Raw genomic sequence first — 10,572 nt, forward strand, 5'->3', positions numbered from 1 at the left:
ACCTTTACAATGTATGTGGATGTGGTAGGTGAATGTGGAGAGACTCTCTCAGATAAGCGTAAGCTTTTGGACCATGTAGGTGGAGAGTGAGGGCAAACTCCTTCTGGTCTTTGCTGTACTCATGGCCCTGTTTTGACAGGAGGCCTATTGGAAGATCTGAAATTCAGTTAGCACAGACTAATTGGTAAGTGCCCTTAAAATAATAAGTAAACTTTTTGGTACCTAGAATGTACATGCAGGAAATCCAGTTACAAGGTGCATATTTGAACTCATGATGTTGCAGTTATTTTCTTGTTACTCTTCTGCCTTAGATACTACTCTGTTGGGTACACCCCTAAGATATACATGAAGTTCAAAGTTTAATTTTACCTGAGTAAAAATCAAGCCTTTCTTTAAGCTCTTCATTTATGAGGTTCTTCCCCCTGAGATCCTCCAGAAGACCATGCAACGTTTTTTTTTGTCGTACCTTTGTGTTCCTCATATCTCGCTCCAGACTCTCCACCCTAGCCAAGGCTTTACTGAATTTAGTCTTCAGACCAGTGGGAGATGCAGGCATTGCATACAGATGTTCCTAATAGAAAGAATGATGAAAATGTTTTGAGTAATGTTTATATCACATCACTCACAATCACAGATGCTTGATGCATAGCTAGTACACATACTCACATTCACAACATTAGGTAGAGGTTCAGGCTCTTGCAGACAACAGTCCACTGACAGGCTCTCTTCAGCCTTCCTTGAGGCTTGTGTTGTCCTGGTTGCCACTTGCTGAAATGGAAGGAAAAATACTTAAAAACAACTTGAACAGGTTTAAGTATCTCACAGTGTACTATACATTACATCTTTGATTCCTAAACATAAAAAAAAAAAAAAAACCTTTTCACTAAAGTGTGACATTGACTTGCTCTCAAATCCTTACAGCCTAGTGATAGACCTACTCTTTGGAAAATGAAGACTGTTGGCTTAGCTCCATCTCTAATCCTGACAATCTGACCTGTCCTGTCAATGTCCTCCTGCTTAAAGTGCTCACTGCAGAGCACGGAGTAGTCACTGGCTGAAAAATGTTCCCTTCTAACAGCAAATTCCCACTGCCTCCTCAACTCCTTCTCTTTGGGAAACCTTCAAAATGTGAAAAATGTTAGCTACAGTAGCCAGCTAACTACAGTCATATTCATAATATCAGTCGCCCAGCCGAAACGCACAGCAGGGATTCAAGTTTTCCCGTTGCAAACCATGTATGCTATATAATTAACGACATCCAAGTAACAGTAGATATATGTATATATATACATATATATATATATATATAGCCTATATTTTTTGTTAGGCCAATATTGTCTTCTTTTGACAAATGTTAGAATAACGTAACGTTAGGCTTGGCTCCCCATGTCTATTAGCTAATAGTCTGACTCTGGTAGCCAACTAACTGTCAGTTAGCTCTCAACATCGATCATGTTATAATGGCAAAATACAACCAGAAACAATTGTTCAGACTTACTTGTGAAAGGTTATTCCACGAATTCTTGTCGTTATTGTTCTGCTGTTTGTACAGCCCCAAGCTGCACAACACTGAGGCATCTTGACTTCATGAGTTTACGAATGTAGCAAAAATGTAACTCTACAGAGTAACGGTTTTGTGAGTGAGTTGAGTTCGTTTGTCTTTCTTTCTTTTTAAATTACCGGTCTCGCGAAATGACAGTTAAAGTTCAGATTCATAAAATGACATGAGAACACATCAAGAAGTGCACGAACCATAACTGAAACACTGTAGAACCATGAAATACCAATTTATTGCCATGTATCTTTTCCCGAAACTCCCATCCAGACACATTGTAACAAAAAAATTATTACCTTCCCAAGATGGCGGCGAGTTGACACGCAAGCCAAGGACCAATGGGGCGTCTATGTATATATGTCTATGATCATAGCTGCACCATCACCGTGGCAACGACAGACACGCACCACTCAGTCTCACGCAGGTGATTGGTATTAGCTGATTAGTGGAGACACAAGACAGAGTTTGATAGTATTTCAACTAATACAATTTACAAGAGGTGACTCTGCAGGTGCTGCTAATATCTTTTTTACTACTATTGCTAATGGAACTGTTTTATTCTACTACGCCACTGAGTGCGTTTACTTGACCATGAGAAACCCGATTACTAGCAATTGTCGGTTTATGCCATACGATTACTCCGTTTACATGTGTAATTAGTTATGCGATTACTCAATAAGCGCGTCTACATGATTCTTTTTATTAATCGTTGTATGCTCCACGGACAAAACTTGCACCATCATCCTTCAGCAACAAAGTGTCGCTGTGTCTTCCTGTATCGGCCCTACTGCTGTACGTTTCATTCAATCAACACATTGAATCCTACTAAGAAAGCCGAGTAAACGCACTCAATGCACACATCTGCTACTGCTATTACTATCCCAACTATAATTTCAGCTGTTAAGACTATAATATTCTTTTTATGACTAGCTAGCCTAGGCCTACTTCTTCTTCTGTTTAACAGTTCAGCTTTCAGCTTCTCCCGCATTGTATTTCAGCTCTTAGCGTTGTTAGATGATGCAATTCAGTTTCCACACTGCCTCTTTTGTGTGACTCACACATTTTTGACATTCATTTCAGCTTGCGGGTATTTTCTCATTTCTGTATTTTCTGCAATTTAAGAAAAATAATTTCTTCTTTCAGCATTCCAATGCATTTTCAGCAGGAAATGCCTTTAGTTCTCTCTTATAATCGAGCTAGCGCGATGGCTCTCCATAACTAAAAACGTTTCGACTTCTTTTCCACAATCGACCAAATTGGCCAAACAAGGTATGTACATTGAGTTTAAAGTGTACATAATCTAGCTAGATCGTTTTTATTTTAGCAAGTTTCACAGACATCTGCAAAAATCGAGGCTCAAGACTGTCATAGCTGACCGTCACGAACAGCCAAACCGAGGCTGGGGTAAGTGTTTTCTGCAGCTGCAATAATCCTACCAACAAACGCTTCGTAACTGGAAAGTTTTTACTTTTAATTGACGATATTGAACACAGATGTTAAGTAACTTGTCTTTACTCAAATATTTTCTCCGTTTTCAATTTGAAGCAGTAAATCTAACACAGTAGGAATTCTCCCACGACATCCGCTCGCTCTGCTTTGACTAACAAATATGTTCTCAGTCCACCATACATTAGACAAGCAAATTTTTGAGCACTTTCGATACAAGATGCAGGCCATGTTAGAGTTGATATATATATATATATATATATATATATAATTGTGTGGGCAATGTAGAACAGCAGACAGATTTGAAATATGATCTTTTGTTATGGCCATTCTAGTGACACTACTACTGTCATCATACGGCGAAACCAGGTCACATAGCTAGCTACGTTTTTCCAGACATAATATTCGTTACCTAGCTACAAACAAATGCTTTGTAACTGAAGAGTATTTACATTTTATTGGCGATATTGACAACAGCGGTTAAGGAACTTGTCTTTAATCAAAAGATGGTCTCCGTTTTCAATTTGAAGCAGTATATATGGCTTACTGTAGAAAGTCTCCTATTGCATCCTCTCTCTAGCTTAGCTTCGGCTACAGATGGACAACAATCACGATGCATGCATTATTCACACCTACGGTGTTAATACAGTCTGTAAAAATACCACTTTGACACACTTGCAAGATGATCCACTGGTTAGATGTAGCATGATCTTAATTACTACCCACAATAGTTCAGCTTTTTTTGCAGCAGCATTTTGATCAGTTAGCTCCAGCCCAGCTAACACATGACGTTGCGGCAACGTTGCCAGTAAGTGCTCAGTTGGTAACCCGCGACATTACCTTCTGGCAACGTCGTAGCAACGTTATAAAGGGAATGTTGCCAGTTGGTCCCATGGACAACGTTGCCACGACGTTGTACCTTGGTCGGCTGGTTACCTTATTTTTAGACCCGTGGACAATGTTGCCGCGATGTCGTACCTTGGTCGGCTGGTTACGTTATTTTTTGGTCCCGTGGACAACGTTGCCGTGACGTTGTACCTTGGTCGGCTGGATACATTAATTTTGGTACCATGGGTTAAGTCGCTCTTTGGTCGCAACGGATCTCGAGTGCAATATAGTGGTTTATCCAGAGATGGAGAGATCACACTGGACTGCTCTCAGTTCTGACACTTTTGCAATGTAGCCATAGTCTACATGAATTTCAATCACACACAATATTAAATGTTGCACCCAGCACGTATAAATGTAGACAATGCATGTAATTCATGTGCAGCTCAGCCCCAACATGTCATTGGTCATCAATTTTATCATATGCAGAAACATAGCTTTAATAAATAAAAGACTGAATTTGAAATAGAATTTAGTCTTTCATTCTTTACTATAAACATGTACAAAAGCAATCAATGTGTGATATGTAACATGATTAAGCAAACATTCTTAGCACACCAAAGCTGTATGACACACAATGCAAATTTGTGCTCCAATAATTTTTGTAATACAAAATTGTTAAATGTGACCAAAAGGTAAGCGACTCTTAAGAGATTCATTTCCAAAGACAAGTCATCACAGAATATTACAATTCTTCCTTAGCAAACCAGCCCCTCAGTCTGCCCCTGAGCAACAACTTTGCGCAGGCCCATTTCAACGCATCGTTGAAACTGGGGTTTCAGAAGAGATTTTGCAGGGGTTCAACACCGTCTTGTACGCATTGGATTTCAACTGGAAATTAGCTACTTCAAAGGTGAGTTTCTTTACAGAAATAGTTTTAAATATATAAACATATTTTCAGAAATTGGATGGGGCATGCTAATACGTATATGTTTGAAATTTAGGCTATTTAGCCTGTTTATGTGCTATCAGATTCACATTGTTTACGTTAGGATTTCGCTAGCTACAGTACAGTAGAGGTTAAACCCTCCAGAAAGTTATGTTGAAATACTGAAAATGCATAGGCTTACATGTTATCAAAGTTTAGCGTCTCACAAATCACCCACAAAAGAATCAGTGAAAATAAACGTTCAGAACTGTTAAAAAAACTGTTTGTCCCATAATAGTTTATTTAGCCCGGAATTTTCAAAGACTGTGGAGCTAGCGTGGCTGATCACGTTTTAATCACAGTCGGTCATGGCATGCACAGCAATGGCGTCTATAAAAGTATCATGTCAGTAATTTTTCCAATTTGTACATGACATCTGTTTTTGGATAAGTTTATTCGTTTTAACCTTTAGATGCGTGAGTTCTAAAATATTTCCAACGCTTCCACCAGTTATTTTTTCAAAACGGCAGCTAGGTAGCTTTAATTAGCTTCCGTTACCTAGCAACGTAGCATAATACTCGTAGCAATGCTACTACCTGCTAGTGTTGCTTGTTAGCCTACTAATTGTACATTTTGAAGCCATACTATAGCGTTTGTCCTATAGTTTTTGGAAAATAGTCAGTTGGAATGTTTAGAATCACACATGTGCGACGCTACGATGTGGGGCCCTGCTTTCGAACGATCACATGTGCAATGCTACCCCTTTAATATCAATATGCTAAAACTATGTACTTAAACTACATTCCACTTTCATTTCTGTACAGATTATCCTACCACCGTCACACGGCCTAGCACTGTGTCCCTGGGAAATGATGGTAAAGTAATGAATGACCGTTTAAAACAGTAACAATAATTGTATGAGCCATGGCAACCCTAAAGGCTATGTTTTGAAGCAAAAGCATGACTTAAAACTTTTGCATCACCAGATTCCATACCCCTAGATGTCAACTCTGGTCAGGTGGAGGTGAACTCATTGGGGGCCCAGGAAAACAGCTGGCAGCCAGGCAAGTGCAAATATAAGACACTCAAAAATATATATGCTTTGTATACAACCATTCAAGGTAACATTTGTTATTTACATCAATGTTACAGCTAATCTAGAAGAACCACAGTGTATGCCAATCATGCTAACTCTTGTAAACTTGTTTTAATTGTCTTTAATGACAGACACATTACAGGTTATGCTCCGGAAGATGGAGACATTGGAGGAGAACCAGCGAGAGGCTCTCCTATTCAGGCGACTACAGGGCAGACACACTGAAGAGGTGCCAGTGATGGAGCTACAGGTGGCCCAAACACAGGCTGAACTCCAAGACCTTGAGGAGCGCCTTAAGGTGCTGGAGTTGCGAAAGAGAGTGGTAAGTGTTTGGAGATGCCATGAACTATGGCTTACACGCAGCGTTCAACGTTCACATTGGTGCTGGCAATAAGTTCATGACTTCTAATTCCAGACGCTGTGATGAAGTGGAAGACAGGACTGGGAGAGAAAGCTGTGGAGCTCCTCATAGAGTAGACACTCAAACACACCCCGGCAGCACATTCAAAACAAGCCAGGTGAATGAATCATGATTGCAGGTTCCATATTCAACCTTTCACATGGCTATGTGACAAAAATCTAGAATCACATATTTTTTTGATGATGTATATTATTTTAGACGTGATTTTTTATGACTTGTATAGCGCCTTTTTACACGTGCAATTATGTTGATAGAACACTAACTTATTTTGTGCTTCATTGTCAGGGCCAACAGACAGGACCTGTAGCGGGGACTGGCAGAAGATTTTAATTCACTGTTTGGCACTTTGTCATTTTATTTCAAACAATGTTACATGGAAATGTTGCCTTGTTTATGATTAGCTGGAGTTAGGCTACACATCACACAACCATAGTCCTCCTAAAGTTGGCTACCATGTAGCCTATTATACAAGAACAAGTAGCATTTTGGGCAAATGAGGTCTGCATATGAACCGCCCCAATATAAGCAGTAGAATTGAAAAATATAGGTTACTTAGTTAACGTTGCAGTTACGGACTGGCAACGTCACAAAATTACGTTGCTAGGAGGTCGCGGTTACGGACTGGCAACGTCACAAGATTACGTTGCGGTTACCTTCTGGCGTCCCACAGATGCACGGTCCCACAACGTCGCAAAAGACGTTGGACGTTGCAGCAACGTAAGGGTATCGTAACTGTGTTAGCTGGGAGGTCCTCTCTAAAATACATTTCAGACCTTTTGAAACCTGAGCAAATGACTTTCTACTAAATTTTCAAATTCTTCAGAATTATTTCTCTTTTTGCATTTTTCTTCTCTTTTCTGTAGTTTTATGCCTTGTCCAGCTCCTGCCCCTTTCAAAAATACCTTTCGGGCGCTTTGAAGCTTCAGCTTATAACTTTCTACTAAATTTTCACTATTTTCAGCTTTTTTAGCATGGTCAGCTATCCCCATTCAGGTTTTAAGCATTCTCACTGCTGTTTCGCAGGAAGAGCCTTTTCTAGTTTCTTTTTGCCCCCCTAAATCTTTGTCAATATTTGGCCTACAAAGACAACCTAGGTGTCAAAAGTTTCGTCTTGGTAGCGATTGAGTTGCTTGTATTTTTATTTACATTCCGTTGCATGGTTTAGGCTCAAGTTAAGTTTTTGTGGCAAAAAGTGAAGCTAACAGTGGCTAATTTGCAAGCCACAGTCACTGACGTTACTAACGTCACGAAAACACGCGTGCAGGACATTCGTTTCACATCTGTTAACTTGGAGGATAGCTAGGCTAACTATAGCTTTACTGCAAGGCAGCTGCAGAAACGCCACAAGCAAAGAGGCCAGGGTGATAACTATTAACTCATTTTACTTTGTGATGTGAAACACTATTGTGAAATGTAATGTACAATATTAGCGGATATTATTAAGGAAGTAGGCCCACATCTACTTTCGAAAACGGTAGTCTACTATTTCACTGAAGCATAAGCATCATGATATTAGCCTCTGTTGCCCGGGCAACACATGCTACAGTGGTCTATGATGCATCTGTTTTCAATCGTTAAAATAAACATTCCTCACAAATACATTTTCGTTGTAGGATTTATTATGACATTACATCACAAGTAAACGATTTGTTGGTGAAATTATCATTACCTGTAGTTTCAAACCAGTGTTGCTCACTGCAACGCTGTAGCCTACGCGAGACACACTACAAAAACATCTACACAGCTGTTTAGGAAGTCAAACGGCGACAGAACATGTTCGGCACTCCCCTTACTTAAATCAAAAGTCTATCTAACTACTAACCTGAACTTCATTGCCACAGCCTAAACTTTGTCAATCTGTTCATGAAAATAATTAATTTCAGCCTAAACCGTACAACGGAACGTTAAGTCGAATTCAACCAACGCAATCGCTACCAAGACGAACACAGCAGTAGTCTAGTAATGTACCGTAGTAGTAGAATTTACCGGGGCAGCTTCTCCACACAGGGCTATATCGCATTTTGCGTTGTTACTGACAATGATCGCTACCAGTGAGCTTTTTATGAATGAGCGATTGTCCACTAAATAAATGTCAAGCTTATTTACGTCTTTGGGGGCATATTTTCAGTTAGCAGATGGTACTGTTTGAATCGCGATTCCATCTTCTACTGCCGGTAACGTCGTAGAATAATCTTAAAAGGGGGTTCTTTATTAATGAATGAATTCGATATGAGTAGGCTAAATGCCTGAAAATATCACGAGAAGGGAAACTTAAAAGGACGTTTAAGTCATAGAGATTAGGTCAATTTTTACACCGGTCTGCCAAATGTATTCGTTTTGATTCAGCTATGAGGCTGCCTCTTGCAGGGGAAATGAGAAGACATCATATTGCATTCTACACTTCACTCGTATTTTGAGTTGTAAATGAGTAGCAAAAAAAAGATGGTTTTAAATGTAATCTTTTATGTAATCTTTATAAATAATAAGTAGGCCCTATGCATTTTTATATAAAATATACAGAAATATCAGTTGTAAAAATGTTATTAAAAAACGGACCCCTGTGCAACCGACGCAAGCAAGCACACCCTACAATTTCCCCAGAAACTGTACCCTCTCTAGTTTCAAATTTCTGATCATATTCTGTCAAAATTCAACTTCTTCAAAGTCCAAAAACAGCACGGAGCAGCAACGAGAGGGTTCCCCGGAAAATCTGATTTCCTTTGTCTGTGTTGCACCTTTTATATCCAACAAATTACACCCCTGAACTTTAATGAAGTGCATTAAGGCAATCATTGAGCAAATCTTCCCTTTTTATTTATAAAAAAACATAATATTTTTTTCTCATGTAACTTTTGTTCAGTTTGGATTAAATGTAGAGTTAACTACATTTACAAACATTACATTTAAATCTATTCAATTTTGCAAAAGGCCATTGTAGTGACAATACAATTGTTGTCCTTACATCGATCAATGTACAACACGTTTTAGCCTACATCAATTCATTCCCTGTTATACACAATTTAAAAATGTCCTTTGAAAGAAAATTGCTGTTCTGCTTGTTATATTGGGGCCAGAGGATCTGTTAGAGGGGCCAGTTACATTAAACATAATTGTTGTCATATCGTTTTTTTCACTGCAGTGCAGGCATTAACAGGCAAAAGCAGTGGCACCCCTAGAAATGTTCTATAGGAGTGGCCAGATGGGGCCACTGAAATCCTGGGGTGGCTTTCCAAAATCAAAAGCCATAACTGAATTTCAGGAATTGTATTATGCTGTTGTAGTATATAGGTTAGTTGAAAACAGCAGCGGACTGGGGATGGGTGACAGGATCTGAGTGTGGAGATACGTGTATTTATATTTACATTTTACATTTAGTCATTTAGCAGACGCTCTTATCCAGAGCGACTTACAGTAAGTACAGGGACATTCCCCCGAGGCAAGAAGGGTGAAGTGCCTTGCCCAAGGACACAACATCAGTTGGCATGACCGGGAATCGAACTGGCAACCTTCGGATTACTAGCCTGATTCCCTCACCGCTCAGCCACCTGACTCCCTTTTATATGCCGGAATGTTTTATATACACAGTAATTTTTTGTGCAAAATACAGAGAGAATAGAGTATAGAGACTTGTTTAAACAATTGGAAAGCGTGAGAAGGTAAAGAAGTGAGTGGAGAAAAGAGAAGCAGAAAAGTGCAACACCCTCCGAGTACCATTATCTCGAATTCACTCTCCTGATTCTCATCTGTGTTGTATGTCTGCAAACTGCTATGTATGGGCCTACACGAAAGTTATTAAGTCATTGGACTTGTGTGGGGAGGGTTCGACAAGTGTGATGACTGTATTCCTCCATAGATACCATGGGCTTGGACATGGAGTTGGACCAGTTAATATTCACTTTGACTTGATGGGTGTGACCTGTGAAGAATGAATGGCACCATGCAATGGTGAAGGGCTATAACCCAGGGTTGATTGCAACTGGTGTTGGAAAACACATGTAGTAGGACAGAATAGAGGAACTGGGCACAAGGTACTGGTTTGGTCCCTTGTTAGTCCCCAAAAACGTGGCAGAAACAGCAGAAAATATTAGATGGCATTGCATCAAGGCCCAATTGGAGCAGAAGTCATTGGATATTTACAATTGTAGTAGGCCAATAGATCTGTTTCAAAAGTTCAGGGGTGTAATTTGTTGCATATAAAAGGTGTAGCACAGACAAAGGAAATCAGATTTTCCTGGGAACCCTCTCATTGCTGCTCCGTGCTGTTTTTGGACTTTGAAGAAGTTGAATTTGGACATCAG

At 39.6% G+C, this 10,572-nt stretch overlaps 2 long non-coding RNA genes across 2 annotated transcripts; both read left to right on the forward strand.

Moving 5' to 3' along the window:
• The first annotated feature begins 4,520 nt into the window (after positions 1-4,520).
• LOC136950436 (uncharacterized) lies at positions 4,521-5,773 on the forward strand. The gene is made up of 3 exons (XR_010877490.1): positions 4,521-4,742; positions 5,582-5,632; positions 5,744-5,773. It is a non-coding gene; the product is annotated as an uncharacterized lncRNA (long non-coding RNA).
• Positions 5,774-5,789: 16 nt separating this feature from the next.
• Positions 5,790-6,292, forward strand: LOC136950438 (uncharacterized). Its single transcript, XR_010877491.1, has 3 exons — positions 5,790-5,821; positions 5,985-6,175; positions 6,269-6,292. It is a non-coding gene; the product is annotated as an uncharacterized lncRNA (long non-coding RNA).
• Positions 6,293-10,572: the final 4,280 nt, after the last annotated feature.

The sequence above is a fragment of the Osmerus mordax genome, chromosome 10, assembly GCF_038355195.1.
Source record: "Osmerus mordax isolate fOsmMor3 chromosome 10, fOsmMor3.pri, whole genome shotgun sequence".
Classification (NCBI taxonomy): domain Eukaryota; kingdom Metazoa; phylum Chordata; class Actinopteri; order Osmeriformes; family Osmeridae; genus Osmerus; species Osmerus mordax.